We start from the raw sequence: 15,067 nt of genomic DNA on the forward strand, positions 1-15,067 counted from the left end.
ATAGGACTCCTACTCAAAACTCTTATTCCTTTACAACTCCTAATTCTTCTTTAAGAAATAACCTTCAAACCCTAGTCGGCCTCTTCACCTCTTTAATAAGGATCGATTTAGGTAAATTTTACATGAATGCCCTTTTCAATTAGGACTCTCCTAGCTAGAGTCCTAACAGATAGAGTCTTAACAAGACTCCTCCTATCTATATGTTTTCTTAAAAATATGATAAACTTAAATTTAAAATAATGTGCTTTTAATGGTAGTCTTGAATTTAAGTTGAGTCAAATTTGATCTTGTTGATATTATCATTGTAAACTCAAATATTCAATTAAGTTTTAAATTTTAGAGAATAATTAACAAAAGTTAGTTATGAGTCACTACTAACAAAAAGATATAAAAGTATCATAAGTCTCCTTATTCAACATATAAGCTAGATATAAATCACTACTTCTCCCCCTTTGGTTACTAGCAAAAAATATAAGTTACTTCTTTACCCTAGTTTTGTCATCAACAAAAAGAATGAAGTATATAAATCGTGAATGCAAAAAAGTCACAAAATGAATCTCAAAGTTATGAATATCGAGAAGTCAAGCAAAAGATTATAATTCATTTGGATAAATCTCCCCCTTAGTCATCAGCAAAAAAAAAAGTATCATTAGAGAACAAATAGCAAAAAGTCTTTAATCATGCATTTGAAATATTCAAGATGCCTAATTTTTTCTAATAAAATTAAATTATTACTCACTTAGTTATTTAGTAAAAATATATACTAACTGATGTTTCATGTCAATGAAATCCAAAGATATATCATGATTGCTAACATGATCCTTAATAAAATGATGTCTAGTATCAATGTGCTTAATCCTAGAGTGTTGAATAGGATTCTTTGTCAAACAGATTGTACTAGTATTATTACATTTTATAGAGATATTTTTTAGGCAAAGTTAGTAATCTTTTAAAGTATTTTTTATCCAAATTACTTACGCACAACATCTATCGTAATATATTCAGCTTCAACCATAGATAGTACAATAGAGTTTTGCTTCTTGGATGACTAAGAAACAAGTATATGAGCTAGGAATTGACAATGTCTAGAAATACTTTCTCTATGTATTTTTCATCCTATGAAGTCAGCATTAGTATAAGCAATCAAATCAAAGTTATTAGATTTATGATACTATAACCCCATATTAGGCATTCTTTTTAAGTAGCTAATTTTTTTTTATTGCTTTATAGTGAGATTATTTAGGATTAGACTGAAATTTTACACAAAACCTAACACTAAACATTATATTTGGTCTAGTTGTAATAAGATATAATAAACTACTTATAATGCCTCTATAAGCCTTTTGATCAAAATATTTTCCTTCATTGTCCATATCTAATTTAGTAAATATGTTAATTAGTGTATTGATGGCCTTAATATTATCCATGTAAAATCATTTTAATAGATAAAAAATATACTTGGTTTGACTAATGAAAAAACATCATTAGTTGCTTAATTTGTAATCGTAAGAAAAAAATCAATTCACTTATCAAGTTCATTTTAAATTTTTAGTTTATACTCTTGGTAAATGATTCATATAAAAATTCATTAGTAGAATAAAAAATAATATCATCAACATAAATTTGAATAATAAAAAAATTATTTTTAAAATATTTAATAAATAATATAGTGTCGACCTTATATTTAAAAAGACTACTTTGAATAAGAAAATAGCTAAGTCTCTCATATTAAACCCTAGGGGCTTGTTTCAACCTATATAGAGAGACTCAAACAATTTATAAACATGATTTAAAAAAAATATTTTCAAATCCAGGTGGTTGTTCAATATAAGCTTTTTTTTAATAAAATCACTAAGAAAAATATTTTTGACATCCATTTCAAATAATTTAAAATTTTTAAAATATGCATAGATAAGAAATATCCTTATGGTTCAAGTCTAACCATAAGAGTGAAGGTTTCTTCATACTCTATACCCTCTTTTTAGTTAAAATATTTAGCCACTAATTTAATCTTATTTCGAGCTATGACACCTTATCTATCTTGCTTATTCATAAAAACTCCTTTAGTGACAATCACAAGATGATCACTAAGTCTAGAAACAAGCATTTAAACTTTACTTCTTTCAAATTGATTTAGCTTTTCATGCATTGTCAAGACTCATGAGTCATCTTTAAGTGCATCATCAATACATTTAGGCTTAATTTAAGATAAAAAGATAACATTTGCATAAATATTTTTTAACGAAGAACGAATTTGAATACTTTTTGATGTATCTCTAATAATTAATTCTTTAATATGTGTATTATAATTTCATTCCTTGGGAAACGTTTTTTTGGAAGTAGATATTGTTAGGATCTTAATGGCATATGGGGGGGGGGGGGGCGATGAGGTGGGTGGGTTGGGGTTATTGGGAGTTAACCTGTTTTAGTTGATTTTAAAACTTAATCAATAAATTAATATATTTTGAAAACTTGATTGATAAGTTAAAGTTGCAAGTAAAGAAAATAAAACTAAGTTATAAGTAAATAATAAGTAAAAAGAGGCAAATCAATTTACATTGATTTAGTTTTTTTGACCTTTGTCCACTCCTGATTCCTCTTCGCTTAAGACTACCAGTTTTTACTATTGATTTTATTTCTATTGGGCAAAGATTAACTATCCTTATTGTAACTTTCTCCTTTTTCAAGTTGAAAAGATAACTTTTACACTCTCTTTTTATACAAGATCTTTCATATCTTATAATTTAGAATTATAACCAAACTCAAGAGGAGGAGGAGACTCAAACTATGCTCAAAATGAGAGTTTACGATACTATTTTGCTAAGAAATAAATGCTCCATCAACCAAGCCTAAGTGGGGCATTATAGGCCCCAAAAGGCTTTAAGAATTGAGCCAAAAATGGGTGGTACTATTACCACAACTAGTGGCTTCGGTGGCATTACCACCGCCCTCGGCGATATTATCATCGGTATAGGTAGTACTACCATTGGAAACATAAAAAAAGCATAAACAATGCTTTTCGGCTAACTCAAGTAGTACTACTGATTGGGCCTAGTGGTACCACCGCCTAATCCTAGTTTAGGTTTAGGCCATCTATTTGACCTTCTAGCATGCCCAATTTAGCTTTGGTCTAAGCCCAATAACTTCCTTGACAAGTTGGCATGGTTTTGATCCAATACTAACTCAAATTGGCCCATAATGATCTCGATTAAAACTTTGATAAATCAATCATGCATACAATAAATTAATGAAGCTTTTGACATGTTGTATGCTATTTTAGCATATCGTCCATTCTTTTGACATTTCGTCTGAAACTTCGGCACATCATCCTTTCGTTCAGCATATCACTCATTCCACTAGCATATCGACTTTCTCATGATATTTAAGCTTCCAGTACAATATCTGATCCTTCCAGCATGTTGCTCGGACCTATAGCATGAAGTCCAATTTTCGGCACATCGACCAATCCTTCATTTCAACATCTAATTTTTAGCATGATAAGTTTTCAACATAATGTCTGACTCTCCTACTTGATAGTTGGCCCTTCGATGATCAAAGTCCATGATTGAAGTATTTCTTATATCACTTATCTCAAAAATATATTTAGTCCAATAAACTCATCAATTAGTTTGGTCATCAAAATATAGGATTCAATAATCCCCCCTTTTTTTATGATGACAACCAATTGATGATGGAGTTTTAATAAAACTCTCATATCTATTTATCATTTTAAAATATTATGATAAACTTGAACTCAAATGATCATATATACTTTTAAATGTATATACTGAATTTAAGTTCAAAGAAATTTGATCTTATTGATATTATGATCCAATCATTCAAGCTCAAAAATCAATGATCAATCAAGTTTTAAATTTTAAGTTATAATTATAATTATTTTAAAATTTAAAATTTAACAACTATCAATGTCTAATATCAATCAAAATATAACTATAATTTAACCATTTGTATAAACCAAACATTAATAATAATAAAATCATAAGATATCATAACTCTTCCTGTACGAGTCACCATTTCTCCCTCCTGGTTAGAAAAAAAAAACATGCTTCTCCATCTTTGTTAATAAAAAACATATGTTACTATTTCTCCCCCTTTGCCATAAACAGAAAGAAAAGAGTGATATCATGGTATTATGGTACTACTTCCCTCCTTTTATATTAATGTTCCAATTATGTAAAATAAAAATTACTTTGATATCATTATATCATTGAAGATAAGCTCAAAGTTATAGGTCAATTAATAACAAGGTCCTAATAAGACTCCCTCTATCTATATGTTATCTTAAAAATATGATTAACTTGAATTCAAAATAATATGTTTTCAATAGTAGTCTTGAATTCAAGTTGAGATAAATTTGATCTTGTTGACATTATCATTGTAAGTCTAAATATTCAACCAAGTTTTAAATTTTAAAAAATAATTAATAAAAGTTAGGTATGAGTCACTACTAATAAAAAGTTACAAAAGCATCATAAATCTCTTTGTTCAACATATAAGCTAGCCATGAATCATTATTTCTCTTGCTTTGTCATCAATGAAAAAATATAATTTACTTCTCTCTTATCATGAAAAAAATAGAGTATATAAGCCATGAATATAAAAGATTCATACAAGACAAATCTCAAGCTATGAATACCGAAAGATCATGATTCATTTGGATAAATTTTCTCCTTAGTCATTAGTAAGAGGAAAGAATCATAAGAGAACAAATAGTAAAAGGTCTTGATTCATATAAAATAAATCTTTAGTCATGAATACCAAAATATCATGATTCATTTGGATAAATCTCAACTTTAGTTGTTAGTAAAATGAAAAAATTATAGGAGAACAAATAGTAAAGGTTCTTGATTCATACAAAATAAATCTTAAGTCATGAACATCGAGAAGTCAAGTGAAAGATCACGATTTGGATAAATTTTCTTTTTAGTCATTAGCAAAAAGAAAGAATCATACAAGAACAAATAGCAAAAAATTATTAGCTATACATTTGAAAAATTCAACATACCTAATTCTCTTATAGTAAAATTGAATTGTTTCTCGCTTAGTGGTTTAGTAAAAATATCTATTAACTAATATTTCATGTCAATGAAATATAAATACATATAATGTTTGCTAATATGACCCCTAATAAAATGATGTTTAATGTCAAAATCCTTAGTCCTAGAGTGTTGAATATTATTCTTTGTTAAGCATATTGTATTAGTATTATCACATTTTATATAATTATTTTTTAGGTAAAATCCATAATATTCTAAAGTATTCTTCTCTAAATTACCTGCGCACAATATGTACCTCCTGCAACACATTTAGCTTTAGCTGTAGATAGTGTGATAGAGTTTTGCTTCTTGGATAACTAAGAAATAAGTGCATGACCTAGAAATTGACAAGTTCCAAGGGTACTTTTCTATCTATTCTACATCCTATATAAAGTCAATATCAGCATAAGCAATCGAATTAAAGTTATTAGATTTAGGATACTATAATCCTAGAGATGATGTTCCTTTTAAGTACCTAAAATTTTTTTTTACAACTTTAAAGTGAGATTGTTTAAGATTAGATTGAAATCTTCCACAAAGCCTAATATTAAAAATTATATCACATCTAGTTATAGTGAGATATAGTAAACTACCTATCATATCTCTATTCATTTTTTGATCAAAGTATTCTTCTTCATTATCTATATCTAATTTAGAAGAAATACTTATTATTATGTTGATAGCCTTAGCATTATCCATATAAAATCATTTTAATAGATCAAGGGTATATTGGTTTGACTAATAAAAATCTCATCTTTTAGTTGCTTAATTTTTAATCCTAGAAAAAATACCAATTCACTCATTAAACTTATTTCAAATTCTTAGCTCATGCAATTAATGAATGATTTTTATAAAGATTTATTAGTATAACTAAAAATAATATTATCAGCATAAATTTTAATAATAAAAAAATATTATTCAAATATTTAATATATAATATGATATCGACCTTGCCTTTTGAAAAATTAATTTTGAATAAGAAAGGAGTTAAGCCTCTCATACTAAGCCCTAGAGGCTTGCTTCAATCCATACAGAGCCTTAGATAATTTATAAACATGATTTAAAAAAATATCATTTTTAAATCTGGGTGGTTGCTCAATGTAAACTTTTCAAAAATAAAATTATTAAGAAAAATACTTTTGATATCCATTTTAAATAATTTAAAATTTTTAAAATATATATAAGAAGGGGTATCCTTATAGCTTCAAGTTTAGCTATAGGAGCGAAGGTTTCTTTATAGATTATATATTCTTCATGGTTGAAACCTTTGGCCACTAATCTAACCTTATTTCGAACCGTGATACCTTGTTCATTTTGCTTATTCCTAAAGACATATTTATTACCAATGATAAGATGATCACTAGGTTTAGGAATAAGCATCTAAACTTTATCTTTTTTTAATTTATTTAGTTTTTTATATATTGCCGAGACTCATGAGTCATCTTTAAGAGCATCACCAATGCATTTAGGCTTGATTTGAGGTTAAAAATATACCATTTATGTAAATATTTTTTTAATAAAGAATGAGTTTGAATATCTTTTAATGTATCTCCAATAATTAGTTTCTTAGAATGTGCATCTATATACTTTCATTCATTGGGTAATGTTTCTTTGGAAGTAGATGTATCTAAGTTACTTTGGGGAGAAGAATTCTCATTCATATTCAATTTATCAAATTCAAAATCATCATCAAAATTATTTTTCTTAGTTGTGAGAGATTCATCAAAAATAACATGAATAGATTATTTAATGACTAAAGATCTCTTATTGAAAACTTGATAGGCTTTAGAGATAGAGGAATATCTAAGAAAAATACTTTTATCAGATTTTGTATTAAATTTTCATAAAACATCCTTGTTATTTAAAATAAAATATTTACAAAAAAAACTTTAAAATATGAGATGATGTGTCTTTTATTGTTCCATAATTTGTAATGACTTTTAGATGTTGAATCTCGGATTTTGATGATGAAATCAATTGATGAATTAATGATCTAATCCATATGTTGAGAAAAGTGATGCAAGACTAACTACGATCGTGAAAAGGTAAAACAATTAAAGAAGAATCGAATGTTGGGCTAAAGTCAAAGATCGGGTATTGGGCCGAAAGAATAGGGGGATATGCCGAAGGTTCGGACGATACGTCGGAAGCTCATTTGGAGTTTGTTGGGAGTTCAGATAAACAATTGACGTGTCAGACAACTAGGATTGCTTGCATTATAATTGTTTAGTTTTAATTATCATAGTTAGGTTTTAATTTGAGTTAGTTTTGGGAGAAATCCTACTAACTCAATTAGAGGCCAATTGGGCCCGAATCAAGACTGAATTGGGCTGGATGGATGGCCCATTCAGTGACCTAGTGCCACATCAAGTGGTGGCACTGCCAAAGCTGGCGATGGAACCACTTGAGGCTCGACTTACCAAGGAGTCTAAGCGATGGTACCATCGATAGTTAATGTTGTCAAGTGGTGGTATCGCCCAGGCAGGCGATGGTACCACTAAAGCCCAGTCCCCGAGGCCCTATCAGGTGGTAGTACCGTCAGACTGGGCGATGGTATCGCTAATACCTCGAAAACTCGGGATGAGACATTTTTTGGCTTTATTTTTGAAGCCATTTGGGACCTATAAATACCTCACTCTTGCCTACATGAAAGAGCATGAAAAGTGAACAAAAACTTATGATCTAAGTGAGAAAACTTTGTTGTAATCCCTTGAGAGTTCCCCTCATCTTCTCTAAGTGTAGTTTTTGTTTAAGGGAGAGTTGAGAAAACTATAAATGTTATCTCCTAAACTTGTGAAAAAGAGAATAGAGCTTTAAGAGGATGGTTGATCTTCACCCATTGAAAGAAGATCAATAGTGAAAGTCGGTGACCTCAACGGAAGAGGAATCGAGAGTGGACATAGGACATGATGACCGAACCACTATAAAATTGGTGTGCCTTCTCTTCTTTGCCTTTTCTTTATGTTGCTTACTGATTTGGTTGCTCTACTTCATTACTATTGTTCTCTGTTTTTAATTGCTTATTACATTTACTTTAAGTGAAGTACATTTTCGATATCATTTTTTATATGAGCTTTATCGAAATGGTTTTTCTAAATCATCGAAGTTTTCTGATAGCACTAATTCAACCCCCCCCCCCCCAAGTGTTGATTTCGGTCTTAATAGTTGGTATCAGAACCAAGGTTTTTCTCATTTGGTTTAACATCGAAGAGAAATATCTTTTATCGGCAATCAAGAGGGTATTTCTATCACTCGTCCTCCTATGTTCAATTGGACGAACTACACGTATTGAAAAATTAAAATGAAAATTTTTTTGCTTTCTATATATTTCGATTTATGGAATATTATTGAAAACGGTTTTGAAAAGTCTTCCAAACTAATGAACGAATATAATAATTTGGAGAAGAAGACTTTTTCTTTGAATGCTAAAGCGATGAATGCTTTATTTTATGCTCTTGATAAAAATAAATTTAATCGAGTTTCTATATACAAAATTGCACATGAGATTTGGCACACACTCGAAGTCATACATGAAGGCATAAATAGGGTTAAAGAGTCAAAAATTAATTTTTTAGTTCGTAGCTATGAGTTGTCTCATATGAAACCAAGAAAGACCATTGGAGACATGTATACTCATTTTACAGATGTCGTTAATGGTCTAAAAGTACTTGGTAAAAATATTTTTAATTTGAACTTGTTAATAAAATACTAAGATCCCTTCTAGAATGTTGGGATCTTAAAGTAACGATAATACAATATGCAAAGGACTTGAACAATTTTTCACTCGAAGAACTTATTGGGTCTTTAATGACCTATGAAATAACATGTATTGCACACGATGAACTTGAGAATAACCTTCCAAAGAATAGAAAGGACTTGACACTTGGAACTAACGAAAACCACTTGGGAAAAAACTCAAGTGACGATGATGATGATGATGATGATCATGACTTGGCACTTCTTATAAGAAAATTTAAAAAAATCTTATAAAGGAACAAAACAAAACAAGATACTAAGAGCAAAAGTGAACTAAAAAAGGACCAAATAATTTGCTATGAATGCAAAAAGTCGAGGCACTTCAAAAATGAATATCCCCAAGTGAAAAAAAAGCTACCAAAGAAAAAGAAAGCACTCAAAGCTACTTAGGATGACTCAAGTGCATTCGAAAACGAGAAGCCTACCAATAAAAAAGAAGTTACAAATTATGCATTAATAGTATTTAGCAATAAGATATGTTTACAATCAAAAGCTAGGAGCAAGATATGGTACCTTGATAGTGGATGCCCAAGGCATATGACTAGAGATCCAACACACTTCTTTGAGCTCACTAGCTAAGACAAAGGATATGTCACATTCGGAGATAACAATAAGGAAAAAATTATTGGCAAAGGAACTATAGATAATAAGTTAAACCGTTTGATTGAGGATGTATTATTAGTAGATAGTTTAAAACATAATCTATTAAGCATTAGTCAATTATGTGATAAAGAATATATCATCAAATTTAAATCTAATACTTGTATAATTCAAATACCATACAAAAATATATCTATGATTGCCTTAAAACATAATTATTGGGAAATTTGGGGCGACATCACATGCACAGCGGAAGAACAGAAAATAAAATCCTAGAATTCCCATAGAAAAAAGGTTTCTTATCATCTTGCAAAAGTTGGTGTGTAAAAATCTACAAAACTGAAAATCCACATGTGAGATCATGTTTTACCTAGGGAGATTGTATATCCCTAAAATCATATAGATCTGTGGGATTAGATGAAGGAGTTCAAGTATTTTTCTTGCTAGCGGTAATCCACATAGTAGGGCTACGATGATGCTCCTCCAATTGCTGCCCAAATCTCCACACATGCTATCTGAGAAGTGCTGAATCTCGAATTTTGATGATGAAATCAATTGATAAATTGTTTGATCTAATCTATATGTTAAGATAAGTGTGCATGATTAACTACGATAGCAGTAAAGCATAAAGCAGATGTTGGGCCGGAGTCAAAGATCAGATGATACGTCGAAGATTCGGACGATGTGCCAGAAGTTTGCCGGAAGCTCACCGAGAGTTCATCGGGAGCTCGCCGAGAGTTCGTCAGGAGTTCATTGAGAGTATGTTGGAAGTTTACCGGAAGTTCACCGAGAAGTTTGCCAGAAAATCACCAAAAGAACAATCAACATACCGGACAGAGATTGCTTGTTTAAATATCTTAATTATCATAGTTAGACCTTAAGTTAAGTTAGAATTGGGAGGTAATCCCACTAACTCAGTTAGGAGCCAACTAGGCCCTTAAAAGGGATGAACTGGGCCGGTTAAATAGCCCATTCAGCACTTGAAGTCATGGCCGGCGGTGGCACCGCCTGGTGGCTCAGTCTCCTAGGTTGTCACAAACTTAGCTAGTTTTGCCTAAGTCATGCGGTACTCTTACGTGCTCGTCTACAAAGGTCAACCTCCCCGAAGCCTCTCATGGTCCCTTAGGACCTACAAAAGAGAAAACGGGTTAGAGAGAACACCTCACTCGGGATCCACAAGCAAATATCTCCGAAAACACTTCATAGACAATGCAAATTACAAACAGACTTTACAAGCTTTGAACAGTTGCACAACAAAGGGTCAAAATGGTCCACTACAGATCGAAAATCTCTCATAAGTGTCCACATGGCATAACCTTTATTTACAAGCCTAAAGCTACCACCAAACCCAACTAAAATGGGACTATTAAGCCTTCGACCGCCCCTCTACATACTGTGCAAAGCATGAACATACCAAAATACATGGACATACATAAGCATTACATCAAACATCCTATTTCGAAGTTTGTCCATGACATTCTCCCCCACTTATTCCTTCGACGTCCTCATCGAAGCCTTTGTGAACACTGCAACTCCTCGCCTTTGCTGAGTCTTCAATCTTCTGCTCCAACTGCAATGTGCCTCTTGGCTCCCAGCTGCTCTCCGCTGTTGTTTTTGAGTAGTCGAACCTTTGATCCGCTATGCTGCTTCAACTCACCAATGACTCTGACTCTAGTGTGGGGTTGGCTGAGTTGTGTTGATCCTTGTTGATTCCTACGGATCCTCCAGATAAAGGAAAAGACCATCTTGACTATGCGCTAGTCTCTCAGATGCCTCATGCTACTTGAACTGGGTGGATACTTGTTAGAGCTTTAACAAGCATCACCTCGTAAACTTTCAAAGTTTTTGGTCCTTCCTCCACAAAATTTGCTCATCGACTCTTCTTTCACTTAGTTGTCACTTCCAAGTAGATTCGCATCACTTTCTTTTTCGATTGGCATTCTGTTGGGAAATGAGGCGGATACTCTACTCTCAGTAGCACTGATCACCAATGGTGAGGATTTGACAACTATTGTCTTCTAATATCTTCGAAGGGTCTTTGAACCTGTGTAGAAACCTAAAACCAACTCAATTAGACCTAACTAACTTGATTGAGATACACACGATTATAAGTATGAATCCTATGTTGTCCAGCATGTCATTAGTTCATTCGACGCTTCGTCCGATCCTTTCAGCGCATCGTCTTCTCTTGTGGCGTATTGCCCAATCGGTATGCTGACCTCCACAATATCTGATCTCCTTGGCACAATATCCGATCCTTCTGGCCCGATGTTCGAACTCATGGCACAAAGCCTTCTGCTAATACGTTGACCGATCCTTTGGCTCGATGACCAATCTTCTGATATGTTTCACTCCAGCCCAACGTCTGATTCTTCTTACTTTAATCAAATTGTCTCTGTATAATTGAAGCTAGTCCTATGTCACTCAAAACGCAGATTAGATTACAAACTTATCAATTGGTTTCATCATCAAAATCCGAGATTCAACAACTATGAGACTAGCCACTTCCATCTTATGGACGAGTATACAGCATACTAGTCTATTTGGTTTTCTCAATATCCCTCTCGAGTAACATATGACTAGGATTATTTAGGGTTTATATTTAAAGGTGAATTGGTCTCATTATCATGATCTCATCACAATCCGATTCTCATTGCACAGATCCATAGACATCACTATATATATATATATATATATATATATATATATATATATATATATATATATATATATATATATATATATATATATATATATATATATATATATATATATATATATATATATATATATATATATATATATATATATATATATATATATATATATATATATATATATATATATATATATATATATATATATATATATATATATATATATATATATATATATATATATATATATATATATAGTGAAAAGATTGCATGTTATGTCACACGTGTCATCACTAACGTAATTAGCTTGCAAGGCACCCCTGGTTAGCAATATGGTCTTTGGGATATTAAATAAATGATGGACTATAGATACATGATAACTAAGGGCAGATAAGTCCAACGGATTATATTTCCTCGTACCGTCTAGAGACTATGACATAGTAGCTTAGTGCATCTATAGTGGATGAGTTCAGTGAAATATTATAGGATGATAATTTACTAAATCATAAGGAGTTTTGACAGGTACATCTTATGACCAACTCAGTATTGGGCCTAGAGGGTTATATACATATATGACGTAACGAATAGAGGATTGGATATATGATATCTAATAAGCTCATGTTTTATTCAATCCATTGAATGAGACCCAATAAGAGCTTAAAGTGGATAATTGGATAGAGATCCAATTTCAATTAAGCAAGAGATAATTAGATAGAGATTCAGTATCCAATATGTTAGGGTAATTTGATAAGACCCTAAAGTCTTGTCGTAAAAGAAATGAAAGAAATAATAGGAAAGGGGATGAAATGGAGGGAATGATAATGATCACTTCAAGGGGATCAACCTCCTTGATCGCTTCGAGGGGATCGGCCCTCCTTGATCACTTCGAGGGGATCGGCCTCCAGGGTTTGTCCACAGAATGGAATACATTTCATTAATTGATTGATTTAAAGAAACTGTACTAAACAGACTTAATAAATATTATTCAAAAGCTCAGAAAAAGGGTCCTAACAGTTTCTCCCTCTTCAAATCAGCCTTGTCCTCAAGGCTGAGAAGCATCAAACTCGGGGAGCTTCTCTTTCAGCACTTAAGTCATAGACTATCCGCAACGCATCACAACCCATTAATCAAGTAAGTATGATCTCCACTTTTTGATAGTGTAATCAACAGGTCGGTCTTTCAATTTAGTAATCATTGCAAGAAACTCCTGACCTTTGTTATCATAAGTTAAAATTCGTCCATCAACGATCTTTACTTCAAATCTATCACAGCCTTTAAGGTGGTAAGCTAATCGAGCTGCAACTTTCCTATCCATAAAATTATCAGTGCTGCACGTATCACTCAAAATAGTGAAAGGCTGATACTTCAAAGTTCCTTTGGCTTTTATAATTTGTGGGTTAGCATAGTTAGCCAATGCATGCACTGTATATGTGATGGCTTCAATATCTTCATTAGTTTCCACACTTTCATAATCGGAGTCCAACCCTTCTGCTTTTGGTTCCTTAATTAGCTCAATCATCAGATGTTGCCCTTTTTTACATTGGTGCTCCATACTCCACTTTTCATCATAGTGCAAACCCCTTGTTGATCTTTCCATACTAATTTTTTTCTCATGTAAATGTGCAAATGAGATTGCAGCTATCATAGTGCAGGGTTAACGAGCCTTAACTTCACACCGGATCTCCGGATTAAGCCCTTCAATAAATGTATCCAGAAGCTATCGTTTCGACCAATCTCTAGCTTGATTTGACAATCTTTCAAACATACTCTGATATTCCAATACCGTAGATGTTTGATGAATTTTGGTGAGCTGGCCATCAACAATCTCATATTCAGATGGGCCAAATTGAATAAGAAGCCCTCTTTTGAACTTCTCCCACGAAGGAACTCCGTAAACAGTTTCATACCAACCGTACCACTGGAGTGCATCTCCATTAAGCTGGATTGAGGCTATTTCCATCTTGGATTCTTCTAGAGTTTTGTGAAAATTGAAAAAATTTTCTGCCCTAGAGATCCAACTGGTCAGATCTCTATCTTTCCATCTCGAAAATTCCGCCTTCATGTGTAAGTAGTTTGTGTCACAATCTTGGGGCATTTTTCCTGTATTTTCAGATCTGTGCAACGTAGAACTTGAGCCCCCATTTTGTTGAAATTTGCTGAGGCTCTCCAGTAGGCTCTTTTTGAAACCATTAAGTGTTTCTTATAGTCGGTTCTCAATTCTGATTTCCAATGCTTTCATTTGTGCTTTCACCGAGTTATCAGTGGTTATTGCGTAAGACTGCAAATCTATAATTTCAACTCCTATTTTTGGTGTCGGTCAAGGGCATCAACACTGTTGATGCGAAGTTGCCGAGGAGGTGGACGCCGAGGGCAGTGCTGCGGTCGCTATGTTGGAGGAAGAGTAGCAGCCCTATTTCTATCGCTGCGTGGGGTGAGAGCGCTGAGGTTGGAAGGCGACTACGTTGATGTGGCTGCAGCTGCTGCGACCAAAGGGGTGATCGTCGAGCAATGGGGTTGAGGCTGCGGTGATGGCAACCTATGGTTGTGGTAGAATATGCTAAGCAAGGGGGAGGCAGCGTTGAAGCGGCCGAGGTTGAGAAGAGGAATCGATGTTGCGTACACTACTAGGGTTGAGGCAGGGCAGCGTACTTGCTACGGTTACTGCGTTCGCTATTGGAGGGTGGCTGCTGCAGAACTAGGGGTTGGCCGTTGGCCAGGAGCAGCGGCAGTAGTGGTTGCTGGCCGGGAACTGCAGTGATTGGTGGCTACAGCAAAAAAATGCAAAGTTACTCTATTGTGGTCATCACGATAAGGGGAGGTCGAGCGGCTGTGGCTGCAACGGTTGTGACCCAAGGGAAGGCAGCAACGGTGGTACGGCTGGGGGCAGTGCCGCCAAGGGCTTGCCGCCGTGGTGGCTGTGACGGTGCGGATGGGAGGGAACGACGCTTGTCTCTGTCACACTACAGAAGGAGGCACTGGTGTGATAAGATCCTAAAG

The sequence above is a fragment of the Musa acuminata genome, chromosome BXJ2-3 (assembly GCF_036884655.1).
Source record: "Musa acuminata AAA Group cultivar baxijiao chromosome BXJ2-3, Cavendish_Baxijiao_AAA, whole genome shotgun sequence".
Classification (NCBI taxonomy): domain Eukaryota; kingdom Viridiplantae; phylum Streptophyta; class Magnoliopsida; order Zingiberales; family Musaceae; genus Musa; species Musa acuminata.